We start from the raw sequence: 22,479 nt of genomic DNA, 5'->3' as shown, positions 1-22,479 counted from the left end.
GGACCCGTTTACTCCTACTCTTTGCTTCCTGTTTGCCAGCCAGTTCTCTATCCACATCAATACTGAACCCCCAATGCCATGTGCTTTAAGTTTGTATACTAATCTCTTATGTGGGACCTTGTCGAAAGCCTTCTGGAAGTCCAGATACACCACATCCACTGGTTCTCCCCTATCCACGCTACTAGTTACATCCTCGAAAAATTCTATAACCTACATTTTATGGAATCATTCTTGTAAGCCTACTCTGGACTCTCTCCAGAGCCAGCACATCCTTCCTGAGATATTGTGCCAAACATTGCTCACAATATTCCAAATTCGGCCTTACCAGTGCCTTGGCATTACATCCCTGTTTTTGTATACAAGTCCTCTTGAAATTCTGCATTGCGTTTGCTTTCTTTAATACCGATTCAGCTTGCAGATTAACTTTTTGGGAATCCTGCACCAGCACTCCCAAATCCCTTTGCAGCTCCAATTTCTGGATTCTCTCCCCATTTATAAAATAGTCAACGCTTTTATTCCTACTACCAAAATGCATGACTTCATTCTTTGTTATACTATATTCCATCTGCCACTTCTCTGCCCATTCTCCCAACCTGTCAGTCCTTCTGCAGAGTCCCTGCTTTCTCTACACTACCTGCCCCTCCACCTATTTTCGTATCTACCACAAACTTGGCCACAAATCCTTCAATTCCTTCATCCAAATCATTAATATACAATTGAGCCTCCTCTTGAACATCAAAAAAACGAAGGAGCTGATCATGGACTTTAGGAGGGCACATCATCCGAGGACGTACACTCCATTGAGGATAAATGGGGATCCTGTGGATAGGGTGAACTGTTTTAAATATCTGGGAGTCCACATCTCTGAGGATATGACATGGGCATCACACGCCTCAGCACTGGTGAGTAAGGCAAGGCAGCGCCTTTACCACCTCAGGCAATTGAGGAAATTCAGAGTGTCTCCGAGGATCCTCCAGTGCTTCTACGCAGCGGCGGTGGAAAGCATCTTGTCCGGGAACATTACCATCTGGTTCGGGAATTGCTCTGCCAAGGACAAGAAGGCTCTGCAGAGAGTAGTGCGTTCGGCCGAACGCACTATGGGAACTTCACTCACCCCCCTGCAGGAACTATACAACAGGAGGTGCAACTCCAGAGCAAACAAAATCATGAGAGACCCCTTCCACCCCTGCAACGGACTGTTCCAGCCGCTACGGTCAGGCAAACGCCTCCGTTGCCATGCAGTGAGAACGGAGAGGTTGAGAAGGAGTTTCTTCCCAGAGGCAATTCGGACTGTAAACGCCTTTCTCACCAGGGACTAACTGTACAGAACGTTTTTCCTTCTATTATTTATCATGTAAAATAATATGTGTGTTATGATTGTGTTTATAATTTGTTTGGTTGTTTTGTTGTTCCGCGAGCATTGCCACTTTCATTTCACTGCACATCTCGTATGTGTATGTGACAAATAAACTTGACTTGACTTGACTTGACTATGAACAGCAGTGGCCTCAGCACCGACCACTGCGGAATTTCACTAGTCACTGGCAGCCAACCAGAAAAAGCCTCCTTTATCACCACTCTTTGTCTTCTGCCATCCAGCCATCCATGCTATTATCTGCCCTTTGATACCGTGGGCTCTCATCTTCCTTAGCAGCCTTACGTGTGGCACCTTATCAAAGGCTTTCTGAAAATCTAAGTAAACAACATCCACTGACTTTCCTTTGTCTGTCCTGCTATTTATTTCTTCAAAGAATTCCAGCAAATTTGTCAAGCAAGACCTCACCTTCACAAAGCCATGCTGACTTTGGCCTATTCTATCGAGAACGTCTAAATACTCTGCAATCTCATCCTTTACATTGGACACTAAAATCTTACCAACCACCAGTCAGACTAACCAGCCTATAGTTCTCACTATTCTGCTTTGCTCCCTTCTTGTGCAGCGGGGTAATATTGGCAATTTTCCAATCATCTGGCACCTCTCCTGTGTCTATTGATTCTTGAAATATCACTGTCAATGCCTCCACAATCTCTAAAGCCACCTCTTTCAGAACCCTAGGATGCAGTCCATCCAGTCCAGGATACTTATCCACCTTCAGTCCTTTCAGCTTCCCAAGCACCTTCTCCTTAGTAATAGCCACTCCACTAACCCCTTGAAAGTCCCTTGAATTTCAGGCACGTTGCTGGTGTCTTCCACTGTGAAGACTGATGTAAAAAACCTATTTAACTCCTCTGCTATTTATTTATTCCCCATTATCACTTCTCTGGCATCATTCTCCAGCGTTCCGAGGTCCACTCTTGCCTCTTACTTGCTCTTTATATAACTGAAGAAACTCTTGCTATCCTCTTTTATATTATTGGTTAGCTTAGCTTCGTATTTCATCTTTCTCCCTGTATTGCCTTTATAGTTACCTTCTGTTGTTCTTTAAAAGCTTCTCAATTCCTCCGGCTTCCCACTAATCTTTGCTATGTTATACGCCTTCTCTTTTAGTTTTATACTGTCCCTTTCTCCCCCTAGAATCTTTCCTCCTCTTTGGAATGAAAAGATCCTGCATCTTCTGGATTATTCCCAGAAATTCCTGCCATTGCTGCTCCACCGCCATCCCTGCTAGGGTCCCTTCCTAGTCAACTTTGGCCAACTCCTCCCTCATGCCCCTGTAGTCCCCTTTGTTCAGCTGCAATATCGACACATCCGATTTCACCTTCTCTCTCTCAAATTGCAGATTAAAACTTGCTACCTCCTCATTGCTCCTTTACTACAAGCAGCTCTAAGAATCCATCTCGGAGGCACTACAAATTCCCCTTCTTGGGGTCCAGTACCAACCTGATTTTCCCAGTCTACCTGCATATTGAAATCTCCAAAGACCACTGTAGCATTGCCATTTTTACACGCCAATTTTATCTACTGATGTAACTTGTACCCTACATCCTGGCTACCGTTTGGGGGCTTGGTAGATCCATGGGAAAATTAGTAAGAGGACACTGTTCATTGCTACTGGAGTCAAAAGCAAAAACAATCATGAATCCTTTTCTATCTAATCTGCAAATATTATACCATCTGCTTCATATCCCTGCACCAGATCCCCCTGGAACAGTTCAACACCTAATTAACTAAAATCTCCCCGAAACTCATCGCCAAATCTGCTTAAATTGCCCTGAATTTGTCTAAAAAACTGTTATTCAACTGTTGTTCAGCTTAAAAGATTAGAATGTTTACATGCCAACTCTTCAGAATGCTTTCATCATTATTGTATCAAAGTATTTTTAACGATGTTTTATCTTACACCCTTCAAATCCTTCACTTGAATGGCTGTTCTTCATAGTGTTGGCTGCTTGGGTATAAAACAAAAACATGACCAAATAGAGACTCAAAGTGCTGGGGTAACTCAGCGAGTCAGAGAGCATATCTAGAGGCCCTTCTTCAGACCGGGTCTCTACTCAAAACATTGTCTATCCATGTTATCCAGAGATGCTGCCTGGCTCACTGAGTTACTCCAGCACTTTGTATAGTTTTTTTGTAAACCTGCATCTGCACTTCCACCTGACTGCAAAAACACAACCAAACCTGACATGAAGAAGGGTTTCATCCGAAAACGTCACCTTTTCCTTTTCTCCGGAGATGGTGCCTGACCGGCTGGCTTACTTCAGTTTTTTGTGTCTATCTTTGGTGTAAACCAGCATCTGGTTCCGTGCTGCACATTTCGTCTGAACAACAGACAGCCTGAACCCCACCAGAGCTCAAAGAACTGTAAATGTTTTTGTTCCAGAGTCAATTTGAGTATAATTATCTCCAACGAGCCATTGACTGGGAGTTATTGTTTATTCTTTCATTTCCTTTGAGTATGCTGACATGTTATAAAATTATTAGAGGTGGGGTGGATAGACTATTCAACCAAGCAAGGGGAGGAACTCGGGCTTTATTTACAAAGTACTAAGCTACCCTGATCCAACCTGACCTGAAAGCATGTGTGTTACACAGAATGTATACCTGACCCAATATGACCCAAACCCAACGCATATGCTTGGGTTCCATTCACTGGAAAGGTTTCTTGGAGTTATGCCACTTTTTGCATTAGCTCCAATTTTACACCCTAAAAAAAGTTTAACAGCTCCCCCTAGTGCTTCATACAAATGTAAGTAATGAAGTTGTGGAGCTGTGGATGGGGACTAATATCTGGTGCTGTTCATAAGCTGCTTTTGAACTCTGTGAGCACTTCTGTCACATAGAGACATAGAGCGTGGAAACAGGCCCTTCACCCCAACTTGCCCACACCTCCAAACATGTCCAGTCTACACTAGTCCCACTTGCCTTTATTTGGCCGCTGGTCCTCTAAACCTGTCATATCCATATACCTGTCTAAATGCTTCCTAAATGTTGCGGGCTCAAGTCCTAGGCTCAAGTACCGCCTCTGGAAGCTTGTTCCATACATCCACCATCCTTTGTGTGAAAAAGTTACACCTTGGATTCCTATAAAATCCTTTCCCCTCATGTTAAACCTATGCCCTCTGGTTCTTGATTCCCCTACTCTGGGCAAGAGACTCTGTGCCATCTACCCAAACTAAATTGACGGGTATCGCTTATTAAAAGCGTCACTTTAATATACTGCAGTGTTGATTTCTGGCCTCAAGCAATATTAACTTCCGCACACCCAGGTACACACCCACATACATGCACACACACACACACTGGCGCACATACACGCGCACACTTGTGTGCACACACACACACAGGCATACACACAAACATGTACACATGTGCACACACACACATGCATGCACACACACGCCCAGGCACTCACACACACATACACGCACACATGCGTGCACACACACACACGCGCACACACACACACACGCGCACACACACACGCGCATACACACACACGTGCATACACACAAACATGTACACATGTGCACACACACACATGCTTGCACACACGCGCACACATGTGCACACACACACGCCCAGGTACTCACACACATCCACGCACACAAACACACAGTGATTTTGGGTAAAGGACTGATAGCCCCATGGACACAATATTGTGCGTAGTTGCAGGGTTTGTGGCGATGACCAACAGTTAAGTCAAGAGCGTTTAATTGTCATATGGACCGACGACAGAACAGTGAAATTCTTATTTGCTACAGCATCACAGGTAATACACATGGACAATATATATTAAACAAAAATCCAGTAGATTAATAACCACAATATAAGTGCAAAAATTAACAAGATTCTTTGTGTAACCAAAGACAGTCCATAGAAGTTAACAGTTGAAGTTAGTGTTCCGAGCCTGATTGTTGTTGGGAAGAAACAGTTCCTGAAGCTGAAGGTCACGGTTTTCAGATTTCTTTCCCTCTTCTCCCCTCAGGTATGAGGTACAGATATGTGAAAACGCACACCTCCAGATTCAAGGACAGTTTCTTCCCAACTGTTATCAGTCAACTGAACCATCCTATCAACAACTAGAGACCTTCCTGAGGCCATCTGTTGTCGGCCCTGATTTGTTCTGGCCTTTTCTCACCTCCAGATGTAAAGAGCTCGGTGATAGAACATAGGAGCTGGATAGTTGAAGGAATGGATGAGCATTGCAGAGCCAAAGGAACTGAGCATATCCCTGATATGACCAGGACAACAAGTAATTCCTCATTATCTCACGCTATATTCCCAAGTCCTACACTCTTTTGGGGCTCTTGTGCTCTGAATAATAATGCCATGTTTCTTAACTTGGGAGAGAGCAGTGGGCAGAGAGCTCAACAGCAACAAGATCTGTAAAGGCATCATTCCAGAACAGCTAAAGGAAAGTCCATAATGCTCAAGCTGCCCTCTGCAGGGAAAGAGCCAAGGAACAGCTTACACAGGTGGAACTCTGTACTCAAGCATTCACAATACGTAGGGAGAGTGCGATCTGCTAAGGACAGCCTGTTGTCTCCCAGAGACGTTAGGCTGACCTCTGGAGTCCTGCGAATGCTATGGTGAATAGTGTGCCAAGGTATAATAATTGGGCAATCAGTTGACATATTGGGCATTATGGACAATCAGTTGACATATTGGTACTAATGCAATTTCTTATCTTTAGTTTAAAGCGAAGAGACAGTGGTCTCTTGGCTATTGTGTGGGACATGCAGTCTCTATCACTGTGGGATTGCTGAGGTGGTTGGTGGCCAGCTTGGGAGGTTAGTGGACTTTAGATTTCACTTTACTGTAGACTTCAGAGATACAGTGGAAACGGGCTCTTCAGCCCACCGAGTCCACGCCAACCAGCGATCACCACATACACTAGCACTCACACCAGGGGCAATTTACAATTTACAGATGCTGTTAATCTACAAATGTGTATGCCTTTGGACTGGGTGTATGCCTTTGGGGGGGGGGGGGGGGGGGGGGGGGGGGGGGAACTGGAGCACCCACATAGTCATAGGGAGAATGTACGAACTCTGTACAGACAGCACCCGTAGTCAGGATCAAACCCGTGTCATTTGCACAGTAAGGCAGCAACTCTACCGCTGCACCACTGTGCTGCTCAAACTGGAATTAATGCACTCCAATATGCTACAATGCTGAGAACGGTTTTCTGCATTCCGTATCTTCCTTTTGCTATATCTATTGTACATAGTTTGACTTAATTGTATTTATGAATGCTAAATCTGATCTGCTTGGATAGCATGCAAAACAAAGCTTTCCACTGTCGCTCGGTACACGTGACAATAATAACACTAAATCTAAATCAATTATTAAAAAAACATAGAACAAAACAGTGCAGCACAGGAACAGGCTCCTCAGCCTGCAGTGGCTGTGCCAAACCTAGGTAAATTGTTCTCCTCTGCCTGCATGTGATCCATATCCCTCCATGCCCTGCATAACTATATGCCTACCTAAGCTAAGCACCTCTAAAACGCCACTATCATATCGGACTCCACCACCACCCCTGGCACCATGTTCCAGGCCCTCACCACTGTGTAAAAACTCGCCGAATCATACAGCGTGGAAACAGGCCCTTTGACCCAACTTGCCCACGCTGACCAACGTATCCCATCTACAGTAGCCCCACCTGCCTGCATTTGGCGCATAACCCTCTAAATCTATCCTATCCATGTACTTGTACAACTACTTTAAATGTTGCCCCTAAAGCTATGCTTCCCTCGTCTTGCAATGGGGCAATCATTTGGCACATTGACACTGCTATAGCATCTTATCGTCGGTGACAGTGAACCCTTGTCTATTATGAACCAAATTGTCTGAACCGCAATCTTATGCTTAATTGGAAAACCAGGATAGATTGTGCATTGCCAATGGGTGGCGAGAGGAAACTGCGAGGACATCAGGTCACCTGAAATGCTCCCTTGTGGTGCTGCTATTTTTATCTGTGATAATCTCACAGCCTGAGGGAGAGTTCATTTTGCCGTTTGTGCATTACTGAGAAGAGCAGAGTGACTGGACTTGCATGCTGAGGCACCAACAATCAATACCTTGCCATGAGTTTGAATCCTACCCTGGCAGCTGGCAATTTCAATTCAAGTAATTTAAAACAAATCTGCAGTGATGCTTAAAAAATAAACTCGTAGCAACATCGGCAATGAGGAAACTGCAATGGCCTTTAGAAAAGGGATGCGCCATTCTTGATCACTTTGGCATATTTCCCGAGAAGGCCATCACGATTCAGACCATAAGACAAAGGAGCAAAATTAGGCCATTCAGCCATTGAACCTGCCGCGCCATTTGATCGTGGCTGATCTATTTTTCGCTCTTAATCCCATTCCCCTGCCTCCTCCTCTTAAACTTTGACCTCATTACCAACCAAGAACCTGTGCAATCTCTGCTTTAAAAATACCCAATGACTTGTCCTCCATAGCCCTTTGGGGCAATAAATTCCACCACCCTGTGGCTAAAGAAATTACTCTTCATCTCAGTTTTGAAGGTATGTCCTTTCATTTTGAAAGCTGTGCCTCCAGTCCTGGACTCCCCCACTAGTGGAAACTTCCTCTCCACATCTGCTCTATCCAGGCCAAGGATTGAAGATGAGCTGCTCCCACTCTAGCTCCAAGGGTTTGAGGCAACAAAGACAACAGTGTCCAGCAGTCTCTGTTACTGGTAAGCAGGGGATGCTTGCTGACATGGTGGGTATTGTGGAAAGTCTGTGCACTTCCTGTATATGTTTAGTTTAGTTTAGTTTAGTTTAGAGATACAGCATCCAGAAACAGGCCCTTTGGCCCAACAAGTCCAAGCTCAGCCAAGGATAATTTACAGAAGCCAATTAACCTACAAATCTACACGTCTTTGGCATGTAGGAGGAAACCGGAGCATCCACAGTAAGCCCACGTGGGTACACGGAGAATGTGCCAACTACGCATGGACAGCACCTGTACTCGCTGTGAGCAGCAACTCTACCGCTGTGCATCCGTGCTGCCTTTTATAATAAGGGCCTCTTCCCATGTTCTCTTTCATTCCGTTCCATGCTCTCTCTATCTAATCATAAGCGAATGTTTCGAAAATATTTTTTTGAAATAATATAGAATCCATTAAGTACTAGAGATCATAGATTTAAGGTGAGAGGGGCAAAGTTTAAAGGAGGTTTTTGACAATAAAGTACATTTAATCATTGAATCATTGAACTGGATAATAATTGGTTTTACCATCATTTTTAGCACAGACATTGTGGAGCAAAGGAACTTTTCTCCTGTGCTGTACTGTACTATGTTCTACAGAATGCTCTATTATCTGAATGTATATTATATGGCAAATGATAAAAGAGCAACTGGGAAGGCACTAAGATCCTTTATTGGGAAGTCCAGCATAACTAACCAGGTGGCAAAGTGGCGCAGCAGTATCCATGCTGTATCTCTAAACTATTATTTCAGCTTCCGTTATAACCTTCCTTTATTTAATTGTTTTTAAAATATGGTAATATTTATGCCCTTTACTACCGGTTTACTGACTTCCATGTGATTGGTATCTTGGTCAGCTTTGCAAAGTCATTGCTGCTGGAAGCTGGTGATGCTGTGAACCGTCGCCAGCAGCATCCAGCACTGGACAAGGAAAGGTCATGCCACAGATGACACGAGATCTTTGAGGCCATCTGGCTTCGGGTTCCTGCAAAAACGACCAATTCACCACTGATCACCAAGTCTCAGCCATTGTTTAAAACATGTCTTTGCCTCTTCTCTGTACAAGTAGAAAGCATTTTATCAGGATGCATCACAAAACAAACCAAACCAACACAAACCAACCTCCCTTCCATTGACTCCATTTACACCTCACGTTGACTCGGCAAGGCCAGCAGTATAATCAAGGACGAGTCAGATCCTGGCCACTCCCTCTTCTCCCCTCTCCCATCGGGAAAAAGCTATAGAAGTGTGAAAACATACACCTCCAGATTCAGGGACAATTTCTTCCCAGCTGTTGTCATGCAACACAACCATCCTATAGGGGGACAACAGAATGAGACATCGCTAAATTAGGTGAGCAAACTAGATTTTTTTGTCATGATTTTAAGTTCTATTCATTATTAAATATTTCAAAGGAAAGCTTAAACACAAAATATAAACAATAAAAAAAGAAAATAAATATAAAAACGATTACTCTGCTTTTAATTCACACATTTTACGTGACCAAATGGACACTACTACTCAAGTTCTGCTGCAAACACTTGGGGTATCAGAATCTTATCGGATGATAAATGATAAGAAGCATAAGCATAATCAGAATGTGGCTTACAGAGAGCTATTTAATTGCTAAATGTAATCTTACTGGTATAAATTAGCCTAAGGATTTGATGAAATCCTGCTTGAAGAACATCACCAAAAAAGCAGGAAAACACAGGGACGTATCTGATTTTTAATTTTTTTTTTTTTTTAAACAGATTTATTTATATTTGCTCGGTCTCATTATTTTGACTATACACCATGATCTAGCTATATACTTATAAAAGTCTCATCTTGTATGTATGTATGTATGTATGTGTGTGCGTGTGTGCGTGTGTGTTTGTGTGTTTGTGTATGTCTGTTTTTGTATCTTTGTCAAAACATCAAGAACAGTCTGAAGAAATTCCACATCACATCAAGCAACTGGGAGCACATTGCACTGGACAGGCGCTCCTGGAGGAAATCCATGCAGGAAGGAGCTGCACTTCACGATATGGAACATTGCCGTGTTGCAGAGACAAAGCAACAGCACTGTAAGGAGAGAGAGAAGGGGACTCGATGACTACCACCACCAGTCTCAACTGCCGACGTTGCACCAAGGTGTGTGGATCGAGGATTGTATTGTATTGTATATCTTTATTGTCATTTCCTGAGTATTCGCATACCCAGAGGAAACAAAAAAACGTTGCTCAACCAGTGTTCATTCAGTGTGCATGAAAAATAAATAGAAATTAAAAAAATACATGTATCATGAACAAATTTAACACTCTACTAAACATTCAACAGGCGTTCCGACCGGCAGCGGCACAACAGTGGCTCTGCTGCAGTGTGGGGGTTTGTGCGCGATACTTGGCAGGGGGCAAAGTCCATTTAGCAGTCTTATAGCCTGTGGGAAGAAGCTGAGGAGCATCCTGCTGGTTTTGCAGCTAATGCTCCTGTACCTCTTCCCAGATGGCAGGATGGAGAAAATGTCATGCGATGGGTGGTAAGGGTCTTTGATGATGGAGATGGCTCTGCTGATACATCTCTTCCTGTATATGTCCAGCAGGAAGGGGAGTGGAGCACCAATAATCCTGCTGGCGGTCTTCACTATCCTGTCTAGTTGGTGCCGTTCGTACGCCTTGCAGCTCCCGAACCAGGAAGTGATGCCGTAGGTCAACGTGCTCTCGACAGTCCCCCTATAGAAAGTCCGTAGGTGTGTAGTGGGGAGGCCTGCTTTACGTAGTCTTCGGAGAGGGTGAAGTCGCTGCTGGGCTCTTTTGACCAGAGCTGTGGTGTTGGCCGTGGACGTCAGGTCATCAGACAGATGTAGTCCTAGGAACTTCATGCTGCTGACCCTTTCCACATCAGCTCCGTCGATGTGCAGAGGTGTATGGTGTTGTTTCCCCGCCTATCAGACGCTACAGACATCTGCAGACCTACAAGTAGACGACCCTATGGTGTGGAGAGGACAGTCATACTCGTTTCGAGTGACCGCCGATGATGATGATGATATCTTCGTCAAAACGTTACACAGCAGCGCTGACATTTTTCCACATTCTTACTCACATTTTCCCAGTCCATACCATAATCAGTTTCCCTTCAGATTTTATGCTATATTTCACGTTATTGATGATTAAAGTTTTTAAAGAAAACTATTTTGAGAAGAATAATTGTGACTCTGCTTTAAATTTTTTCTAGCATTACGTCACAATGGCTGCTAACAGTCGTCCAATCACAATGGGATCTCATTTACATATGCTGTCAATGACATCACAATAGGTTTATAGCCCTCCAGGTGCAAATGCATTTTTCTTAAAGTCACAGTACACTGATTTTTTTTAAGTTTAAAATGAGGGTGTGTGAATAAGGTGAGATCCCTGCGCAGTTATATATACACAGATTTGTCTGTTAATTGGCTTCTGTAGATAGTAAATTGTCCCTAGTGGGTAGGATATTGCTAGTGTACGGGGTGAACGCTGTTCAGCATGGACTCGGAGAGCCGAAGGGCCTGTTTCCACACTGTAAATCTAAAGTCTAAAGCAAATAACAGAATGGACAAAGGGCCAAAGGGCATGTTCCTGCGCTGTACCTTTGTATGTTCTATGTTCTTCTCAAGGCAACTTGGACAGGCAATAAATGTTGACCTTGCCAACGACAACAAGATGCCAGAAAATGATTAGAAAGAAACTCAGAAAGAAACTCAGAAAGAGGTAATGCAGGACAGCATGGCAAGTAATAGGTGAATATAGGCAGTGAGGGGGGAGGGGAGGGGGTTGTTTGGCAGATGGGTGGACAAACATTAGAGAAGGAAGGAAGACAGAAGGAACAAAGGCTGGAGAGGAAAAGTAGAGTGGATTGAGCTGCACAGGTGGGGCAGAAACGTTAGCCTGAATGTAGCAGCACTCCTGAGAATATCAGATGCTAATAATCAGTGCCTGACTTGTCATTCAAAGAAACACGTTAGGCTTCTGAAAGAAGTAAGAGAAAACTCAGGCCACAACTTTTCGATTCTCCTTACATTTGACAGTTCTACCACTGGGATATTGCAAATTTTACACATTTATTTAATAAATTTGCACATAGACCTTTAGAACATACAATGTAGGAGCAGGTCCTTTGGCCCATAATGTCCACACCAAACATTTCAGGTTAAACTCATCTCTTCTGCCTGCATATGATCCCTCCATTCCCTGCACATCCATGTGCCTATCTAAAAGCCTCTGGAATGCCACTATTGTATCTGCCTCCACCACCACACTTTGCAGCATGTTGCAGGTTCAATGGTTCAATGCACATCTCCTTTACACTTTGCCCCTCTCACCTTAAAGCTATGTCCTCTCATCACTGACATTTCCACATTGAAAAAATTGTTCTGACTGTCTACCTTATCCAAACCTTAAAGTGATGGGACAGATGTATCAACCACAGACCAACTAGCCTAACACAATTGTCATTTGGAAATGCTGTGGGTTAAGAAATGATAGCTCATACAGATATTTTAAAGGAAAGTCACCTCTGACATGGTGAATTAAGGTAAAGAGCTTACATTTGTGTATGCACATTGAAGAGATGTTTGATGAACAAGAACGTCCTAAATTTTTTATCAACATTGGCACACTTGGGACGATAGAGTCAGTGACAGATAAAAGGTAGCTCAAAGATAGTTGAGCTACTCTGAGTGGTGGTGCAGCAGTAGAGCTGCTGCCTTACAGCACCAGAGACTCGGGTTCAATCCTGACAACAGGTGCTGTCTGTATGCAGTTTGTACGTTCTCCCTGTGACCATGTGGGTTTTCTCCAGTTGCTTCGGTTTCCTCCCACACTCCAAAGACGTACAGGTTTGCAGGTTAATTTGGCTTTGGTAAAAATAGTCCTTGGTGTGTAGAATAATGCTAGTGTACGGGGTGATCGCTGATCGGCACAGACTTGGTGGGTCAAGGGGCCTGTTTCCATGCTGGGTCTTTAAACCAAACTAAACTAATAAGAAGCAGACATCAGTGGAGACACGTTTTCCTTCTAAAGGTTGCATTGGGTACACTACACCTTTCAATCGATGTTAACTACAGGGATTTAGGTACAGGCATAATTTTAAAGCACAAGCCCCCACAACATAACAAGCAGATGTAGATAGTAATAAACATTAGGACGAGACAGGTGGGTTGTTCAAATGTACAACAGATGAAATTTAACATGGAGTGATGCATTTATGGGAACGTAATGAAAAGCGACAATATTGAATAAATAATACATTTTAAACTTGGGAGGAACCCAGACCTGGGATGTGTTCAGTCAAACCTTCAAAGGTGCCTGGACAAGTTGAGAGTGTTTAAAAATGCATGGAATACAGAAGCAAGGGCATTAGTCTAGACCTTTATAAACCACTCAACTCAAGTGTGTGTCCAATTCTGGGAGGCATTCAGATGTGAGAGCCTTGGTGAGAGTACAGAAGAGATTTACTAGAATTCTACCATGGCTCTTGGACATTGAGAGACAAGAACAGCTGCAATAGAGCAAGGAGGTTAAGGGGAGATTGCAAAGAGCTGCTTGAAATAATGAAGGATTTCAATGGTATAAGTAAGGAGAAGCTGTTCCTAGCAGCAGAAGGATAACTAGAGGACATGGATGTAAACCAAGTTGATAAAGAACCAGAAACTGCTTGATGTGAATCTTTATACATAGCAAGTGCTATTCTTGTTTAATTTAGTTTAGTTTAGTTTTGAGATGCAGCACCGAAACAGGCCCTTCAGCCCACTGAGTCCACGCCGACCAGCGATCCCCATACACAATCATTATACTAGACACTAGGGGCAATTCTACAATTTTACCGAAGTCAATTAACGTACAAACCTGTACATCTTTGGAATGTGGGAGGTAACCGGAGCGCCGAGAGAAAACCCACGTAGTTACGGGGAGAAAGTGTAAATTCCATACAGACGGCACCCGTAGTCAGAAACGAACCCGGGTCTCAAGCACTGTAGGTAGCAACTCCACCGCTGTGCCATTGTGCCCCCCAGGGATTTTTAGTTTAGTTTAGTTTAGTTAATGTTTTTGTTGTCATGTGTACCAAGGTACGGTGAAAAGCTTTTTGTTGCGTGCTTTCCAGTCAGCGAAGACTAAACATGAATACAATGAATATATGGAATGAGATGCCACAGGAGGTAGTTGAGGCAGGTGCTATAGCAACATTTCAAAGACATTTGAATAAGTACATGGATAGGAAAGATTTAGAAGGATATGGGCCAAATGTGGGCAGGTAGGACGTGTAGATGGGGCATATTAGTCAGCATAGGCAAGTTTGGGCAATAAGGGCCTGTTTGACTATGATTTTACTTCGGAGTCACGTGAGTGACTACGTGAAGAACCCACCCAGCGCGCAGGCGCGGCATTACGTCAGCAGTGCAACAGCGGCAGCAGCTGGAGCCAGGCTCTCCAGCGGCAGCATAAAGACAAGACCTCAGGTAAGTGCCTTTTTTGTGTTACAGAGTCGCTCAACGGTGAGAATATGGCCACCAGAAAGCGACCAGCTAGAAGGACTGCCTGCCCTACTCCACCCGAGGAAGGGTCTATCTCTGGGCGGCAGCCACTAGTAGCGGAGGAGCTATTTCAACGCTCCCGCTCACCCGACACCGAGCCGCTCCCTGTGCCGCCGATTTCGACGCCCCGCACAGGGAGGAAAGCAACCCGAAAAACTGACCGGCCGGTGTCCTCCGACTCGTCGGAGGAACGGGAACGCTCTCCACCGGCGAAACGGGGAGACGCCCGCATCAGCTGCATGAGGCAGCTCCTGGAGCAGATGATCGATGAGGAGATGCGGGCTAGGCATCTCCAGGGAGGACGGGCTTTGGCCTCCTCCATACCATCGCCACACCCTTCTGTACCCTCTCTGTTCGAGGGCAGTAAGGGAGGCCAGGACTGGGCTGGCCTAGGGCAAGGGCAGGCGGACGACAACATTAGTATGCCGGGCGAGCTGGAAGAAGAGCTACTGGGTGTCGTGGGTCGGTACGCAGCGCCCCCAACGACCGGGATGGTACTACCACCTAGAATGGCGGCCAGCATCAATAGGCTTTCCAACAAGCCGCTACAGGAGAAGGTTGTACAGCAGACCCTTGAAACCTATACAGCGCCAGAAAATTGCGAGGCGCTGAGGGTGAAAACTGTCAACGGGCAAATATGGAACCAGCTGGGGCAGCAGATCAGGACTCGGGAGGTAAAAATGCAGCGGGTCCTGAAGCTCCACACTGCAGCCATCACCGCCTTTGCTCGGTCCGTCGGCAACGACGAGCTCTCCATACCCCAGCAGGATGCGCTGGCGTTGATGTGCAACACCATGTACGAGCTCAACAGCCTACGGAGGGATAACATCAGGCCTGCCCTCAATCCCAAATATGCTGGCCTTTGCAAAGCTCCAGCGCCGGAACGAGAGGCGCTGCTATTTGGAGCAGACTTGGCCAAGAAACTTAAAGAACTGGAAGAGGCGGCCAAACCTGTGGGCCTCATGAGGGCAGCGCCAGGACCGAGCAGGGTGAAGACACCCAGTTGGCAGCACGCCTCGGCATCCACCAGTAGGTACCGAGCTGGTGAAAGCCTGGTGACCGCCTCCCACTACCCCCAGAGCTCTTTTTTAGAGCGGGGCCCAGGGCGGAGCCGTGGGAAGATGCGCCGCCCCACCGCAGCACCAACACGGACACCCTCGGGCCAAACCCAACGGAAACGCCCCCACAAATAAACATGGAGGTAGGTGGGTCTGGTTCCTGCCAACATGCACAGACAAAGGGTGTTGTATTAACAGGAGGACGTTTGAGGTTCTTCAAGCATGTTTGGTGCTCCCTTACTAACAACAAGTTTATACTCAACAGTATCAGTGGATACAAAATTGAATTCAAACCAGGCATAGAACCGCCAGTTCAGCATATGCCCCAAAGGGTATTCCTTCCCTCAGAATTAGAGAAGGTAGAAGGACAAGCTGAACTAGACAGGCTCGTGGGTAAAGGCATCATAGAAATGACCACACACGAGCCGCAGGAATTTGTATCGAATATTTTTCTCAAATCCAAAAAAGATGGTGGATGTCGTATTATTATTGATTTGACATCACTTAATCAATCTGTTGAGTATCAACATTTCAAAATGGAGACATTTGTCACTGCCAGACAACTGATCTCCAAGGGATACTACATGGCAAGCATAGACATCAAGGATGCTTACTATTTAGTACCCATTCATAAGGATTATTACAAATATCTGAAATTTATCTGGATGGGCCAGCTATGGCAGTATAGAGCCTTGCCCAATGGTTTAACGACAGCTCCCAGATTATTTACAAAAATTCTTAAAGTGGCCATGAAAAAATTGAGAGAACAAAAACATTTAGTCGTGGCCTATCTGGACGATGTTCTCATATTAGGGAGAACAAGGGAACTAGCTGTCGCAGGTGTTTTAGCCACTAAACAACTCCTTGAAACGTTGGGATTCATTCTACACCCAGATAAATCAATATTGGAGCCTACTACTAACATGGATTACCTAGGCTTCACTATTGACACCATCCATATGACTGTCACTCTGCCCAGAGACAAAAAAGTTACACTTACAGAAGTCTGTAACCATTTAATTGCAATACCGCAACCAAGGATACGGCACGTCGCCAGAGTAATTGGTACTATAGTAGCAGCATTCCCGGCTGCCCAATATGGGCCCTTGCATTATCAAAATTTGCAAAGAGCAAGGACACATGCATTACGTCTTAATAGGGGGCATTATGACCGTAAAATGGAGTTACCCGCTGAAGCCAGATCAGAACTTCAGTGGTGGGTGGATAACATTTGGCACAGTCACAGTCCTATCGCCGTCGCCAATCCTAACATAACCATTACAACGGATGCCAGTGCTTTAGGCTGGGGAGCTACTAACTCTATAGACAGCACAGGTGGCAGATGGACTAACTCAGAGGCATCACTACTACAAACACTGGGCATTAACTTCTTGGAGATGCTCGCCGCCTTTTACGGGCTAAAAGCATATGCATCTGATATGCGGCATGTGCATGTTAGGATTATGATTGATAACACAACGGCGGTATCTTATATCAAGCACATGGGTGGCATAAAATCAGTATCATGCGACAAATTGACTACTATAATCTGGCAATGGTGTGTCGAGAGACATATTTGGCTATCAGCTGCCTATTTACCAGGCAAGCTAAATTCAGTGGCGGACACCAGGTCACGAAAATTCAACGACAACATCGAATGGATGTTGGACCCGAAACTATTTGCTAGAATTGTTAAGCAATATGGTACGCCAGATATAGATTTATTTGCGTCTCGACTAAATCACCAACTACCCATGTATGTGGCTTGGGAACCAGACCCAGAGGCAGCAGCGGTAGATGCCTTCACGCTGGATTGGGGAAATTTCTTTTTCTATGCTTTCCCTCCCTTCTGCCTCGTCAGTCGGGTACTCCAGAAAATTCAAGCTGACTCAGCCTCAGGCATTCTGGTCATACCCGACTGGCCTACCCAACCATGGTTCCCAATTTTCCACGACATGGTGGTAGAGACACCAATGGTCCTTCACAACCACCCCCAATTATTGACTCACCCGGTAAGTTGCACAAGTCATCCATGCCATGAAAAATTGAATCTCCTGGTTTCCAGATTCTGAACAGACCTTACCAGGGATTGGGGTTATCAGAGAGAACAATCACCACCATGTCGGCATCCCTGCGAGTTTCCACCAAGAAACAGTACCTGACCTACATCAGGAAATGGGAACAGTACTGTCTGAAAGCAGGGACATCTTACAACACGGCTTCGATCACGGATGTGCTGGAGTTCCTGGCCCACCTGCACCATGACCAAAAGATGAGCTACAGTGCCATCAACGCAGCTCGGAGCGCCCTGTCCGCATACCTTATGCCCACAGGACAGCATTGTATTGGATCCCACCCTCTGGTTATCAAACTCCTTAAAGGGATTTATAACACCAAACCCCCTACACCTAGATACACCCATGTGTGGGATGTTAGTGTAGTATTGTCACACCTTCGAGGTTGGCCTCCGGTGGGATCCCTGAGCCTGGAACAGTCCACTTACAAAACCCTCATGCTCATGGCGCTTGTGTCTGCTCAGAGGGTGCAGTCGCTGCATCAGTTAAGTCTGGACCACATGGTGACCACCCCAGATTCCATTACATTTACCATGCCGGGGTTGGTTAAACAGAGCAGGCCAGGTATATCCAACTCCCCGTTGATCTTCCGGGCCTACCCTCCAGATCCTAGGCTGTGTGTGGTGACCCACCTTTATGATTATATAGACACAACCCAGACTCTTAGAGGGAGAGAGAAAGCCTTATGGGTCAGCCATAGAAAGCCTTTTGGACGGGTTACCAGCCAGACAATATCCAGATGGTTGAAACAGGTCCTTAATACGGCAGGGATTAACACGGATGTTTTTAAATCCCATTCAACCAGGGCAGCGTCCACGTCAGCGGCGGATCGGATGCAGGTTCCTCTAGACCACATCCTTAGTGCAGCGGGATGGTCAAGGGAATCGACATTCCAAAAATTCTATCGCAAACCGCTGATAGAGAAGGACGTCTTTGCGGAAACAATTTTAGAAACCGCAAATTTATAATTTAATGCCCAGGGGAGCTATTTTTTGTTGTTGTTAATAAACATTTGTTTTTTAAAACAAACAAATTCGTTGGTCTTTAGATACCACTTCCTCCCTCGATGATCTTTCGGCAGTGAGTGATATAACTGTTACACGGTTTGAAATCACAGACCTTTGAAGTCTTCACGTAGTCACTCACGTGACTCCGAAGTAAAATAGTGAGATTAAACGAGTACTTACCAGTACGAAGTTTGATCTGTATTTTATGAGGAGTTACGATGAGGGATTACGTGCCCTCCGCTCCCACCCTCATTGTATAGATCAAACTCGGCCTGATGTCTCATTAATCTTAACTATCTTTACTTCAATTTGTGTCTATCTGTGATTCCACACCGCTGCTTGGAAGTATGCCGCGCCTGCGCGCTGGGTGGGTTCTTCACGTAATCCCTCATCGTAACTCCTCATAAAATACAGATCAAACTTCGTACTGGTAAGTACTCGTTTAATCTCACTGCTAATAATCGAAAGGGCATAAATATATGAATAAATGTACAAGGATGAGAATGGCCAAATAGAAAATCATACATGCAGGGAATTTTAAAGGAGCAATACTTTATCCAGACTTCAATGACTAAATTTCAGGTAAGGGCTTCTACCAATAAACTGCTGATTCACAACAATCTATTAGCAGGGCAAGGACTGCTTGGTCTTTTGTCGTGTAGGTGACCGTGGATATGAAAGTTCAATGTTCTTAACCCTCCCTGGCAGTTGCAAGCTAGCAGGTTTTTTTTTTTTAATTATTGAGGTACAGTTTGGAAACAGGCTCTTCGGCCCACTGTCCACGCCGACCAGCAATCACCCGTACACTAGTTGTATCAAATTCAGATTCAATTTTTTAATTGTCATTGTCAGTGTACAGTGCAGAGACAATGAAATGCATTTAGCATCTCCCTGGAAGAGCGACATAGCAAACGATTTGAATAAATAATAATAAGTGTCCGGGGGGGGGGGGTGATTGGCAGTCACCGAGGTACGTTGTTGAGTAGAGTGACAGCCGCCGGTATCCTACACAATAGGGACAATTTACGGAAGCCAAATAACCTACAAACCTGCATGGCTTTGGAATATGGGAGGGAGCCGGAGCACACGAAGAGAATTGTAGGAAGGAACTCCAGATGCTGGTTTAAACCGAAGATGAACACAAAAAGCTGGAGTAACTCAGAGGGTCGGACAGCAACTCTATTCCTTTTCTCCAGAGAGGCTGTCTGACCCGCTGGGTTACTCCAGCTTTGTGTTTCTGCACCCGGTGAAAACCCACGTGGTCACGAGGAGAAATTACAAACTCCATACAGACAGCACCATGGTCAGGATCAAACCTGGGTCTCTGGTGCTGCGAGGCAGCATCTCTACCGCTGCTCCATTGTGCCACCCTAGTAGTCAGTGCTATGTTAGGCCCCCCTGCAACGGGAGACAACTGCTTCACATTGCCTCTTGTTAGAGACAAGTAGGGACTGAGACGCCATTGTGAGTGTTAAATCTCCCCAAGTGTGCAGGCGAGCGATAGAATTTGGGGGGGTTGATGGGAATGTGTGATGATTGGATTTGAATGGGGTTAGTGTAACTGGGTGCATGATGGTTGACTTGGTGAACTCATAAGTCATAGGAGCAGAATTACTCCACTACTTTACTCTGCCATTCAATCATGGCTGATCTCTATTTTTCCCTCACAACCCCATTCTCCTGCCTTCTCCCCTGAACCTTTGGTAAGGGCTTTCAGGCAAGGACACCCTTATTAATCAGCAACCTGTCAATCTTAAAAATACCCAATGACAGCCTCCACAGCTGTCTGTAGCAATGAATTACACGGATTCACCACCCTCTGGCAAATGAAATTCTTCCTCATCTCCTCCTAAAGGGATGTCCTCTTATTCTGAAGCTGTGCCCTCTAGTCCTGAACTCTCCCACTCGTGGAAACATCTGCTTCACATGCCCTCGATCCTGTGTGTGCGCAGGCCCAGCACCGTCAAACACTCATCATACATTAACCCAACCATCCCTATGACCATCCTGATAAACCTCCCCTGGACACTGCCCAATGCAGCTGAAGAGCCTGCACCAGCATCTGCAGTTCCTTGTTACTCTCTCCAAAATATTATTTTGTTGGAGATACAAGAGAACTCAGATGCTGAAGCTGGAGCACAAAGCAACCTTTTAGATTTTAGAGATACAGTGTGGAAATGGGCCCTTTGGCCCATCGAGTCTCTGCTGACCAGCGATCACCTCCATACACTAACACTTTCCTACACACCAAGAACAATTTACACTTTCCTGAAGCCAATTAACTTACAACCCTGCATCTCTTTGGCATGTGGGAGAAAACAAGAGTACACAGAGAAAACCCACGCGGTCACAGGGAGAACATACAAACTCCTTCCCGTCAGTATCCATTGTCAGGATCAAACCTGGCTCTCTGGTGCTGTAAGGCATCAACTCGGGGCAATCGAAGCTCCTGCAGCCAGTGATTGAAGTTCCCGCGTCGGGGAGATCAAAGCCCCCGTGATCGGGATGGTCGAAGCTCCTGCTGTTGGAGCTCCCTAAGTCGATCCCTAAAGGGCCTGTCCCACTGCGGCGACCTAATTCACGAGTTTAGAAGAGTTTGCCCTCGACTCATACTCGCAGCATGGTTGACACGAGGTCCTAGGAGGTCTTTGTAACTCTCCTTCATGCTCGAGAGTAGTCCCTGCGTACTCGAGGCCTCAGCTAGGTCGCGGTGTATTTTTCAACGTTGAAAAATGCCTGCGAGTCAAAAAAGGTCACCATGGGGAAAAAAATTGCTACTTTTTTTACTTGTAGGTTTAGTCAAAGTAGGTCGTAGTAGGTCAGCATGTTATTCGTAGGTAATCGAGGGTAGTCGCAGGTAATCGAAGGTAGTCATAGATAACCTTCAACATAGTCGAAGGGAGGTCATCTTCACTCTCCACTATTCGGTGTCCAATTTTCCCGAAGCTAATCTTCAACATAGTCGAAGGAGGTCTTCAACATGACATTTTTTTCAAACTCTCCTAAACTCTTCACCAATTAGGTCGCTGCAGTGGGTAGCCCCTTAACCAAGGGACCACGAGCTTCACAATGTTAAGTCTGCAACTCCCACGGTTGGAGCTTCTGAAGTCGATCACTGACAAGGGGATCACAAGCTCCATGATGTTAAGTCCGCAGGCTCTCGCAGTTGGAGCTCCCGAAGTCAATCCCTAGCAAAAGGACTGCCAGCTCCACGATATTAGGTCGCAGTGTGGACGGAGATACGAGACGGAAAATACGATTCCGAGGAAAGAGATTAAAAAAACGTTTCCCCCACCCCCCACATAAACAAAACTAAAGATCCACTAAAACATAGATTTAACAACAGAATAAAAACGACTACAGAAAAAAAGGACGACAGACTTTTGGCGAGGCTGCAATCGTACATCGCCACCATGGCAATTCATCCCATTAATTAATCTCTACATTTTTCTCCACCTTAAAATATATTCCTTTGATCAAACTGTCCCAAATTCACCTTCTTTGATTCATTCAGTAACTCTTTTCCCTGGTAATTCACCTCTGAAGTGGCTTGGAACATTGACTGCTATAAACACATTGTTTAAGTGCAAGTTATTAATAGCAGTAGCTAAAGGCACTAATCAGTCAATGAATGAAGGGGAGGAATCCAAAGATATTAAGTTTCCCTGGGTTGCATATCTTGTAGA

The sequence above is a fragment of the Leucoraja erinacea genome, chromosome 6 (genome assembly GCF_028641065.1).
Source record: "Leucoraja erinacea ecotype New England chromosome 6, Leri_hhj_1, whole genome shotgun sequence".
NCBI lineage: Eukaryota > Metazoa > Chordata > Chondrichthyes > Rajiformes > Rajidae > Leucoraja > Leucoraja erinaceus.
The sequence above is the reverse complement of the archived record's forward strand: the minus strand, read 5'-3'. Positions refer to the sequence as shown.